The sequence below is a fragment of the Heptranchias perlo genome, chromosome 5 (genome assembly GCF_035084215.1).
Source record: "Heptranchias perlo isolate sHepPer1 chromosome 5, sHepPer1.hap1, whole genome shotgun sequence".
In the NCBI taxonomy this organism is placed as follows: Eukaryota; Metazoa; Chordata; class Chondrichthyes; order Hexanchiformes; family Hexanchidae; genus Heptranchias; species Heptranchias perlo.
The window spans coordinates 3,554,744-3,566,795 of NC_090329.1; the positions used below are offsets into that span (position 1 = coordinate 3,554,744).

Below are 12,052 nucleotides of genomic sequence, written 5' to 3' on the forward strand. Positions count from 1 at the left end.
TAGGAGTATACTACAGACCACTTAATAGGAGTATACTGCGGACCACCTAATAGGAGTATACTACAGACCACCAAATAGGAGTAAACTACAGACCACCTAATAGGAGTATACTACAGACGACCTAATAGGAGTATACTACAGACCACTTAATAGGAGTATACTGCGGACCACCTAATAGGAGTATACTACAGACCACCTAATAGGAGTATACTACAGACGACCTAATAGGAGTATACTACAGACCACTTAATAGGAGTATACTGCGGACCACCTAATAGGAGTATACTACAGACCACCTAATAGGAGTACACTACAGACCACCTAATAGGAGTATACTACGGACCACCTAATAGGAGTACACTACGGACCACCTAATAGGAGTACACTACGGACCACCTAATAGGAGTATACTACAGACCACCTAATAGGAGTACACTACAGGCCACCTAATAGGAGTAAACTACAGACCACCTAATAGGAGTACACTACAGACCACCTAATAGGAGTATACTACAGACGACCTAATAGGAGTATACTACAGACCACTTAATAGGAGTATACTGCGGACCACCTAATAGGAGTATACTACAGACCACCTAATAAGAGTACACTACAGACCACCTAATTGGAGTACACTACAGAGTACCTAATAGGAGTACACTACAGACCACCTAATAGGAGTAAACTACAGACCACCTAATAGGAGTATACTACAGACGACCTAATAGGAGTATACTACAGACCACTTAATAGGAGTATACTGCGGACCACCTAATAGGAGTATACCACAGACCACCTAATAGGAGTACACTACAGACCACCTAATTGGAGAAAACTACGGACCACCCAATAGGAGTATACTACGGACCACCTAATAGGAGTACACTAAAGACCACCAAATAGGAGTACACTACAGACCACCTAATAGCAGTATACTACGAACCACCTAATAGGAGTACGGACCACCTGATAGGAGTATACTACAGACCACCTAATAGGAGTACACTACAGACCACCTAATAGGAGTAAACTACAGACCACCTAATAGGAGTATACTACAGACGACCTAATAGGAGTATACTACAGACCACTTAATAGGAGTATACTGCGGACCACCTAATAGGAGTATACCACAGACCACCTAATAGGAGTACACTACAGACCACCTAATTGGAGAAAACTACGGACCACCCAATAGGAGTATACTACGAACCACCGAATAGGAGTACGGACCACCTGATAGGAGTACACTACAGACCACCTAATAGGAGTATACTACAGACCACCTAATAGGAGTAAACTACAGACCATCTAATAGGAGTACACTAAAGACCACCTAATAGGAGTAAACTACAGACCATCTAATAGGAGTACACTAAAGACCACCTAATAGGAGTATACTACAGACCACCTAATAGGAGTAAACTACAGACCATCTAATAGGAGTACACTACAGACCACCTAATAGGAGTAACCTACAGACGACCTAATAGGAGTAAACTACAGACCACCTATTACGAGTATACTACAGACCACCTAATAGGAGTATACTACGTATCACCTAATAGGAGTATACTACAGACGACCTAATAGGAGTATACTACAGACCACCTAATAGGAGTATACTACGGACCACCTAATAGGAGTATACTGCAGACCACCTAATAGGAGTAACCTACAGACGACCTAATAGGAGTAAACTACAGACCACCTATTACGAGTAAACTACAGACCACCTAATAGGAATATACTACGTATCACCTAATAGGAGTACACTACAGACCACCTATTGGAGTACACTGTGGAGCACCTAATAGGAGTATACTACGGACCACCTAATACGAGTATACTACGGACCACCTAATACGAGTATACTACAGACCACCTAATAGGATTATACTACGGACCACCTAATAGGAGTATACTACGGACCACCTAATAGGAGTATACTACAGACCACCTAATAGGAGTATACTACAGACCACCTAATAGGAGTATACTACAGACCACCTAATAGGAGTACACTACGGACCACCTAATCGGAGTACACTACAGACCACCTCATAGGAGTATACTACGGACCACCTAATAGGAGTACACTACGGACCACCTAATAGGAGTATACTACAGACCACCTAATAGGAGTACACTACAGACCACCGAATAGGAGTACACTACAGACCACCTAATAGGAGTACACTACGGACCACCTAATAGGAGTATACTACAGACCACCTAATAGGAGTATACTACAGACCACCTAATAGGAGTACACTACAGACCACCTAATAGGAGTACACTACAGACCACCTAATAGTAGTACACGACGGACCACCTAATAGGAGTACACTACAGACCACCTAATAGGAGTACACTACAGACCACCTAATAGGAGTATACTACAGACCACCTAATAGGAGTATACTACAGACCACCTAATAGGAGTACACTACAGACGACCTGATAGGAGTATACTACAGACCACCTAATAGGAGTAAACTACGGACCACCTAATAGGAGTATACTACAGACCACCTAATAGGAGTAAACTACAGACCACCTAATAGGAGTAAACTACAGACCACCTAATAGGAGTATACTACAGACCACCTAATCGGAGTACACTACAGACGACCTAATAGGAGTATACTACAGACCACCTAATAGGAGTATACTACAGACCACCTAATAGGAGTAAACTACAGACCACCTAATAGGAGTACACTACAGACCACCTAATAGGAGTATACTACAGACGACCTAATAGGAGTATACTACAGACCACTTAATAGGAGTATACTGCGGACCACCTAATAGGAGTACACTACGGACCACCTAATAGGAGTACACTACAGACCACCTAATAGGAGTACACTACAGACCACCTAATAGGAGTACACTACAGACCACCTAATAGGAGTATACTACAGACCACCAAATAGGAGTAAACTACAGACCACCTAATAGGAGTATACTACAGACGACCTAATAGGAGTATACTACAGACCACTTAATAGGAGTATACTGCGGACCACCTAATAGGAGTATACTACAGACCACCTAATAGGAGTACACTACAGACCACCTAATAGGAGTAAACTACAGACCACCTAATAGGAGTATACTACAGACGACCTAATAGGAGTATACTACAGACCACTTAATAGGAGTATACTGCGGACCACCTAATAGGAGTATACTACAGACCACCTAATAGGAGTACACTACAGACCACCTAATAGGAGTACACTACAGACCACCTAATAGGAGTGAACTACAGACCACCTAATAGGAGTATACTACAGACGACCTAATAGGAGTATACTACAGACCACTTAATAGGAGTATACTGCGGACCACCTAATAGGAGTATACTACAGACCACCTAATAGGAGTACACTACAGACCACCTAATAGGAGTATACTACGGACCACCTAATGGGAGTACACTACAGACCACCTAATAGGAGTATACTACAGACGACCTAATAGGAGTATACTACAGACCACTTAATAGGAGTATACTGCGGACCACCTAATAGGAGTATACTACAGACCACCTAATAGGAGTACACTACAGACCACCTAATAGGAGTATACTACGGACCACCTAATAGGAGTACACTACGGACCACCTAATAGGAGTACACTACGGACCACCTAATAGGAGTATACTACAGACCACCTAATAGGAGTACACTACAGGCCACCTAATAGGAGTAAACTACAGACCACCTAATAGGAGTACACTACAGACCACCTAATAGGAGTATACTACAGACGACCTAATAGGAGTATACTACAGACCACTTAATAGGAGTATACTGCGGACCACCTAATAGGAGTATACTACAGACGACCTAATAGGAGTATACTACAGACCACTTAATAGGAGTATACTGCGGACCACCTAATAGGAGTATACCACAGACCACCTAATAGGAGTACACTACAGACCACCTAATTGGAGAAAACTACGGACCACCCAATAGGAGTATACTACGGACCACCTAATAGGAGTACACTAAAGACCACCAAATAGGAGTACACTACAGACCACCTAATAGCAGTATACTACGAACCACCTAATAGGAGTGCGGACCACCTGATAGGAGTATACTACAGACCACCTAATAGGAGTACACTACAGACCACCTAATAGGAGTAAACTACAGACCACCTAATAGGAGTATACTACAGACGACCTAATAGGAGTATACTACAGACCACTTAATAGGAGTATACTGCGGACCACCTAATAGGAGTATACCACAGACCACCTAATAGGAGTACACTACAGACCACCTAATTGGAGAAAACTACGGACCACCCAATAGGAGTATACTACGAACCACCTAATAGGAGTACGGACCACCTGATAGGAGTACACTACAGACCACCTAATAGGAGTATACTACAGACCACCTAATAGGAGTAAACTACAGACCATCTAATAGGAGTACACTAAAGACCACCTAATAGGAGTAAACTACAGACCATCTAATAGGAGTACACTAAAGACCACCTAATAGGAGTATACTACAGACCACCTAATAGGAGTAAACTACAGACCATCTAATAGGAGTACACTACAGACCACCTAATAGGAGTAACCTACAGACGACCTAATAGGAGTAAACTACACACCACCTATTACGAGTATACTACAGACCACCTAATAGGAGTATACTACGTATCACCTAATAGGAGTATACTACAGACGACCTAATAGGAGTATACTACAGACCACCTAATAGGAGTATACTACGGACCACCTAATAGGAGTATACTGCAGACCACCTAATAGGAGTAACCTACAGACGACCTAATAGGAGTAAACTACAGACCACCTATTACGAGTAAACTACAGACCACCTAATAGGAATATACTACGTATCACCTAATAGGAGTACACTACAGACCACCTATTGGAGTACACTGTGGAGCACCTAATAGGAGTATACTACGGACCACCTAATACGAGTATACTACGGACCACCTAATACGAGTATACTACAGACCACCTAATAGGATTATACTACGGACCACCTAATAGGAGTATACTACGGACCACCTAATAGGAGTATACTACAGACCACCTAATAGGAGTATACTACAGACCACCTAATAGGAGTATACTACAGACCACCTAATAGGAGTACACTACGGACCACCTAATCGGAGTACACTACAGACCACCTAATAGGAGTATACTACAGACCACCTAATAGGAGTACACTACGGACCACCTAATAGGAGTATACTACAGACCACCTAATAGGAGTACACTACAGACCACCTAATAGGAGTACACTACAGACCACCTAATAGGAGTACACTACGGACCACCTAATAGGAGTATACTACAGACCACCTAATAGGAGTATACTACAGACCACCTAATAGGAGTACACTACAGACCACCTAATAGGAGTACACTACAGACCACCTAATAGGAGTACACGACGGACCACCTAATAGGAGTACACTACAGACCACCTAATAGGAGTACACTACAGACCACCTAATAGGAGTATACTACAGACCACCTAATAGGAGTATACTACAGACCACCTAATAGGAGTACACTACAGACGACCTGATAGGAGTATACTACAGACCACCTAATAGGAGTAAACTACGGACCACCTAATAGGAGTATACTACAGACCACCTAATAGGAGTAAACTACAGACCACCTAATAGGAGTAAACTACAGACCACCTAATAGGAGTATACTACAGACCACCTAATAGGAGTACACTACAGACGACCTAATAGGAGTATACTACAGACCACCTAATCGGAGTATACTACAGACCACCTAATAGGAGTAAACTACAGACCACCTAATAGGAGTACACTACAGACCACCTAATAGGAGTATACTACAGACGACCTAATAGGAGTATACTACAGACCACTTAATAGGAGTATACTGCGGACCACCTAATAGGAGTACACTACGGACCACCTAATAGGAGTACACTACAGACCACCTAATAGGAGTACACTACAGACCACCTAATAGGAGTATACTACAGACCACCAAATAGGAGTAAACTACAGACCACCTAATAGGAGTATACTACAGACGACCTAATAGGAGTATACTACAGACCACTTAATAGGAGTATACTGCGGACCACCTAATAGGAGTATACTACAGACCACCTAATAGGAGTACACTACAGACCACCTAATAGGAGTAAACTACAGACCACCTAATAGGAGTATACTACAGACGACCTAATAGGAGTATACAACAGACCACTTAATAGGAGTATACTGCGGACCACCTAATAGGAGTATACTACAGACCACCTAATAGGAGTACACTACAGACCACCTAATAGGAGTACACTACAGACCACCTAATAGGAGTGAACTACAGACCACCTAATAGGAGTATACTACAGACGACCTAATAGGAGTAAACTACAGACCACTTAATAGGAGTATACTGCGGACCACCTAATAGGAGTATACTACAGACCACCTAATAGGAGTACACTACAGTCCACCTAATAGGAGTATACTACGGACCACCTAATAGGAGTACACTACAGACCACCTAATAGGAGTATACTACAGACGACCTAATAGGAGTATACTACAGACCACTTAATAGGAGTATACTGCGGACCACCTAATAGGAGTATACTACAGACCACCTAATAGGAGTACACTACAGACCACCTAATAGGAGTATACTACGGACCACCTAATAGGAGTACACTACGGACCACCTAATAGGAGTACACTACGGACCACCTAATAGGAGTATACTACAGACCACCTAATAGGAGTACACTACAGGCCACCTAATAGGAGTAAACTACAGACCACCTAATAGGAGTACACTACAGACCACCTAATAGGAGTATACTACAGACGACCTAATAGGAGTATACTACAGACCACTTAATAGGAGTATACTGCGGACCACCTAATAGGAGTATACTACAGACCACCTAATAAGAGTACACTACAGACCACCTAATTGGAGTACACTACAGAGTACCTAATAGGAGTACACTACAGACCACCTAATAGGAGTAAACTACAGACCACCTAATAGGAGTATACTACAGACGACCTAATAGGAGTATACTACAGACCACTTAATAGGAGTATACTGCGGACCACCTAATAGGAGTATACCACAGACCACCTAATAGGAGTACACTACAGACCACCTAATTGGAGAAAACTACGGACCACCCAATAGGAGTATACTACGGACCACCTAATAGGAGTACACTAAAGACCACCAAATAGGAGTACACTACAGACCACCTAATAGCAGTATACTACGAACCACCTAATAGGAGTACGGACCACCTGATAGGAGTATACTACAGACCACCTAATAGGAGTACACTACAGACCACCTAATAGGAGTAAACTACAGACCACCTCATAGGAGTATACTACAGACGACCTAATAGGAGTATACTACAGACCACTTAATAGGAGTATACTGCGGACCACCTAATAGGAGTATACCACAGACCACCTAATAGGAGTACACTACAGACCACCTAATTGGAGAAAACTACGGACCACCCAATAGGAGTATACTACGAACCACCTAATAGGAGTACGGACCACCTGATAGGAGTACACTACAGACCACCTAATAGGAGTATACTACAGACCACCTAATAGGAGTAAACTACAGACCATCTAATCGGAGTACACTAAAGACCACCTAATAGGAGTATACTACAGACCACCTAATAGGAGTAAACTACAGACCATCTAATAGGAGTACACTACAGACCACCTAATAGGAGTAACCTACAGACGACCTAATAGGAGTAAACTACAGACCACCTATTACGAGTATACTACAGACCACCTAATAGGAGTATACTGCGTATCACCTAATAGGAGTATACTACAGACGACCTAATAGGAGTATACTACAGACCACCTAATAGGAGTATACTACGGACCACCTAATAGGAGTATACTGCAGACCACCTAATAGGAGTAACCTACAGACGACCTAATAGGAGTAAACTACAGACCACCTATTACGAGTATACTACAGACCACCTAATAGGAATATACTACGTATCACCTAATAGGAGTACACTACAGACCACCTATTGGAGTACACTGTGGAGCACCTAATAGGAGTATACTACGGACCACCTAATACGAGTATACTACGGACCACCTAATACGAGTATACTACGGACCACCTAATAGGAGTATACTACGGACCACCTAATAGGAGTATACTACGGACCACCTAATAGGAGTATACTACGGACCACCAAATAGGAGTACACTACAGACCACCTAATAGGAGTACACTACAGACCACCTAATAGGAGTATACTACAGACCACCTAATAGGAGTACACTACAGACCACCTAATAGGAGTACACGATGGACCACCTAATAGGAGTATACTACAGACCACCTAATAGGAGTATACTACAGACCACCTAATCGGAGTACACTATTGACCACCTAATGGAGGGAAGGATGCGGAGGAAGTAATATGTGAGCAAATATGTGAAATGAGTAAAGGACATAGGATCATAATCATGGGAGATTTTAACTATCCCCAAATAAACTGGCCAGAAGAGATTGGTGAAGGGGTTCAGGGATTGGAGTTTTTACACTTGTGTGCATGACTAGTCATGAATTTATCAATGTTTATAAAAAGATTTGTATTTTTTTGATATTTAATACATATCACTATTTCTATTGTGCCATTATTGTAGGAGGTCAGTGTGCTACTCTGCAGACATTTTTGTAGGCGTAGCTTTGAGGAAGATGTGAGTCTCGAGAGATTCAAGCCTTCTTTTATCTCAGTACACAGTCACATAAAATGGAGACCTTTCCTGGAGTTGAAATTGAACGTATGTTTACAATAGGGGAAATGCTTTCTCTAATTCCCTTTACTTTAATTTAATTAACTGATACACCTTGGAGCATATCAGGGGTTTCGAGATGCTTCAAAAAGTGGTATTTCTGGGAACAAAATTGCAGAGTATTTTATGAGGACTCATTACTTTAATTATTTAATTTTTGTGTTCACATCCACAATAATTACATTGAAAAGATGTTCACTCAGTGGCTATTTAGCTACTCGGTGATTCTGAGGTAACTTAGCCCTCATCCAGACTTAATTTTTCTCTTTAATGTGGTTCTTTTTTACAGAAGTTATTTTCTTCCCTGTTTTAGATCTCTCCCTCTCCCATACCCCATGTCATTCCTACCAAATGGCAACCAACTTCCTCTCAGGTCTCTGTCAGTCCAGCTCTGCAACCAGCCCCACAGGTGCCCAGGAGCAGCCTGGAGTGACTCACCTTCTTGTTTCGTTCCCTTCCTTTGTCACACACTGTTTGCCTTTAGTGCAGTTCGCAGCCAGACTGGCACCTGACTCCCAACTTGTACAGCCACTTTCATGTCAATGTGTACCTGAAACCGCTTCACATCAAAATGGCAGTGGCAGTATAACTGCCCCCAAGCACTTTTTCCACTCAGTGTTAGCATCAGACACACCGAGGTCAGGTGAAACAGTGGGATGCAGAGCAAAGCTCCCTTATTTTGCCCCAACTATGTGGCGTTCCCACAGACTCAAAAGACTACCCCTACTTCCCACACCAGCCATCCTCGTGGTCTGTCTGAGTAAAATTTCCAATTCGTGCCAGCACTTTTCAGATTATATTCTGCACTAGGTACTCATTATTAAACAAAAAGATGATTCCAAAATACATTCTAGGTAGGAAAGCAACCGGAGTGCACTGAAATACTCAGAGCTGGAACTTCTCACGTTGTGAATTAATAATCTGAATCAGTTTCTGCCACAGACATTCAAACATATTGCTTTACCAAAGTCAGTTATCTAATGCACGTTTGTCTCTTCAGGAAGTTGATGTTTCTGCAGTAGTCAGTATTTTTTGATTACCGTCTATTTTTGTTTCAATTGATGAACCTTGCTGAGCAAAACTATCGACAATTTTTAACCAAACAGCACTCTATTTTAGGCTTGGACAATGGTGGGATATTAAGGTGAAAGATCAGCAAAATATAGTAGAACCAAAGAATTTAACAGTAAAATGGCAAATGCATCTGGTGTACTTTAAGTAGCAAAAGTTCGAGATGTTTGAAATTTCTAAGGCCTCGACTTTGTCTTCCACTGTTTTATAGGATGTAATTCTGTCTATTGACAGTAAATAGTAAAATCAAAGGCCTTACACTGAACAGGCCCATTAATCACCCCCAAGATTGGGACTGTTTATTTTAGGTGGTTACACTTAAAGAACCACCATATGAGACATGTATAATTAATCACAAACTTTCTAGCAGTTCAAAGAACACACTGGCCATTAGTCAGTGATTTCACATTTCAGACTCCAGAGAGTACTAAATACAATTTATTAGGTAGTGGTACCTTTTCATTTGACCAGTTCTGGAGTGGCATCTCAGATGTACCCATGGGAGGTGAGAAATGTTCTCCTTGTGTGGCCATTTTAGCATTTGTAGCATTGCAGAATTACAGAGCGAAAGAGATTGAAGGTGCACAGTAATCAGCATTAGCGGCCTTAAGAGCAACACCAGGACCCATAGAATTATTAACTGACCGCCTTTGCAAGGCTGTGATATGTCCCAATCTTTAGGGGAAGGGTGTATTGCCAATTACTCACATTATAGTGTGTGTACAGTGTGCCTATAAAATTTTTACAGCTATCAGTTTTTGCATTTTTATGTAGAAACATTGGCTCCGATATTTGAAGGAGGAGGGGAGGGAGCAAGGGAGAGCGGTATTGGTTGGGGGGCAGCCCAGAAAGCCCGGGGACACGGAGGTCTTGTCAATATTAACAGCAGCACCTCATTATAATTTTCTTCTACCGCTCCCGCCCAGCAGCCGGCCACATTAACAGCCTGGCCGGCTGCCGAGCGAGAAAGCCAGCCAGGAGGCTGCAGCCAGGGGCCCTTGGGGACAGACCCCAGCAATCGGGAGAGAATGGGGCTTGGTCGGGGTGGGGGAGCGGCTGATCGTGGGGCAGGCCAGAGATCGGGGGTTGGGGCCAATCGCGGCAGCGAGGAGAGTCCACGATCGGCAGAAGGGAGGCCGAAGGTTTATTTGAGAGGCCTCAGGGAGCACTCCTGGCCTACAAGAAGTGCTCTAAGACGCACTAACCTGCTGCAGCCTGCAGCTACCATCTCCATTTCACTGCCAGGTTCCCTGAGCCCTGGAAAACCCAACGGGCACTGTGGGGGCCTGATCTAAATATTAGAATGAAGTGTCCTGCCTCTCCACAGTGGGACACATGCACAGCTCAAAACCCACCGCCTAAAAACAGGTCGGAGGCGGGTTGGGGACGTGATCCCCAATTTTTAATTTTTAACCGACCCTCTCTCGCCCGTCGTAGGGAGGTTAATATCAAGGCCATTAGGCCTGAAATTCTTCAGAGGTGGGAGCACACAAAATAGGTGGAATTCCCATCGGAGGTGGTTGGGAATTGAGTCAGAACTGGGCTGTGCCCGGTTTGTGTCCCATTTATGACACAGCAAAAATTCTGATTGGGGATGGACGACTCATCGTGTGTCCTTCCTAGCTCTCAGACTGGTTTTGGGGGGCGGGGTAGTGTATGATGGTGTTCCTGGGCTACCTGAGGAATTCCACCCATTACACCATCTTTAGGAACAGCAGAATCTACTTCTGATGATGGAACGGGCTGGTATTTCAGGTCCATTGATATATTTTGTATCCTTTGATTTTTTGAGAAATGAATCTGTATCCATGTGTCATACATTCCAAAATGAATGGCTTCGAGGTAGTGCTTGTGCCTCTAAGTCAGAAGGAAATGGGTTCAGACCCCACACACAACTCTCGAGCATAAAATCTAGGCTGGTACTTCAGTGCAGTACTGAGTGAGTGCTGCATTGTTGGGGGTGCTGTCCTTTAAATGAGATGTTAAACTGAGACACCATCTGCCCATTCAGGCAGATACTAAAGATTCTATGGCATTACTTGAAATTATAATGATGTCCCAGACAATATTTATCCCTTAAGCAACA

General features: G+C 42.9%; 1 protein-coding gene across 1 annotated transcript in view; it reads left to right on the plus strand.

Annotated features, from left to right (window-relative positions):
* The window catches only part of bmp5 (bone morphogenetic protein 5), a 502,527-nt gene that overhangs the window by 314,827 nt on the left and 175,648 nt on the right, over positions 1-12,052 (plus strand). The window lies entirely within an intron of this gene.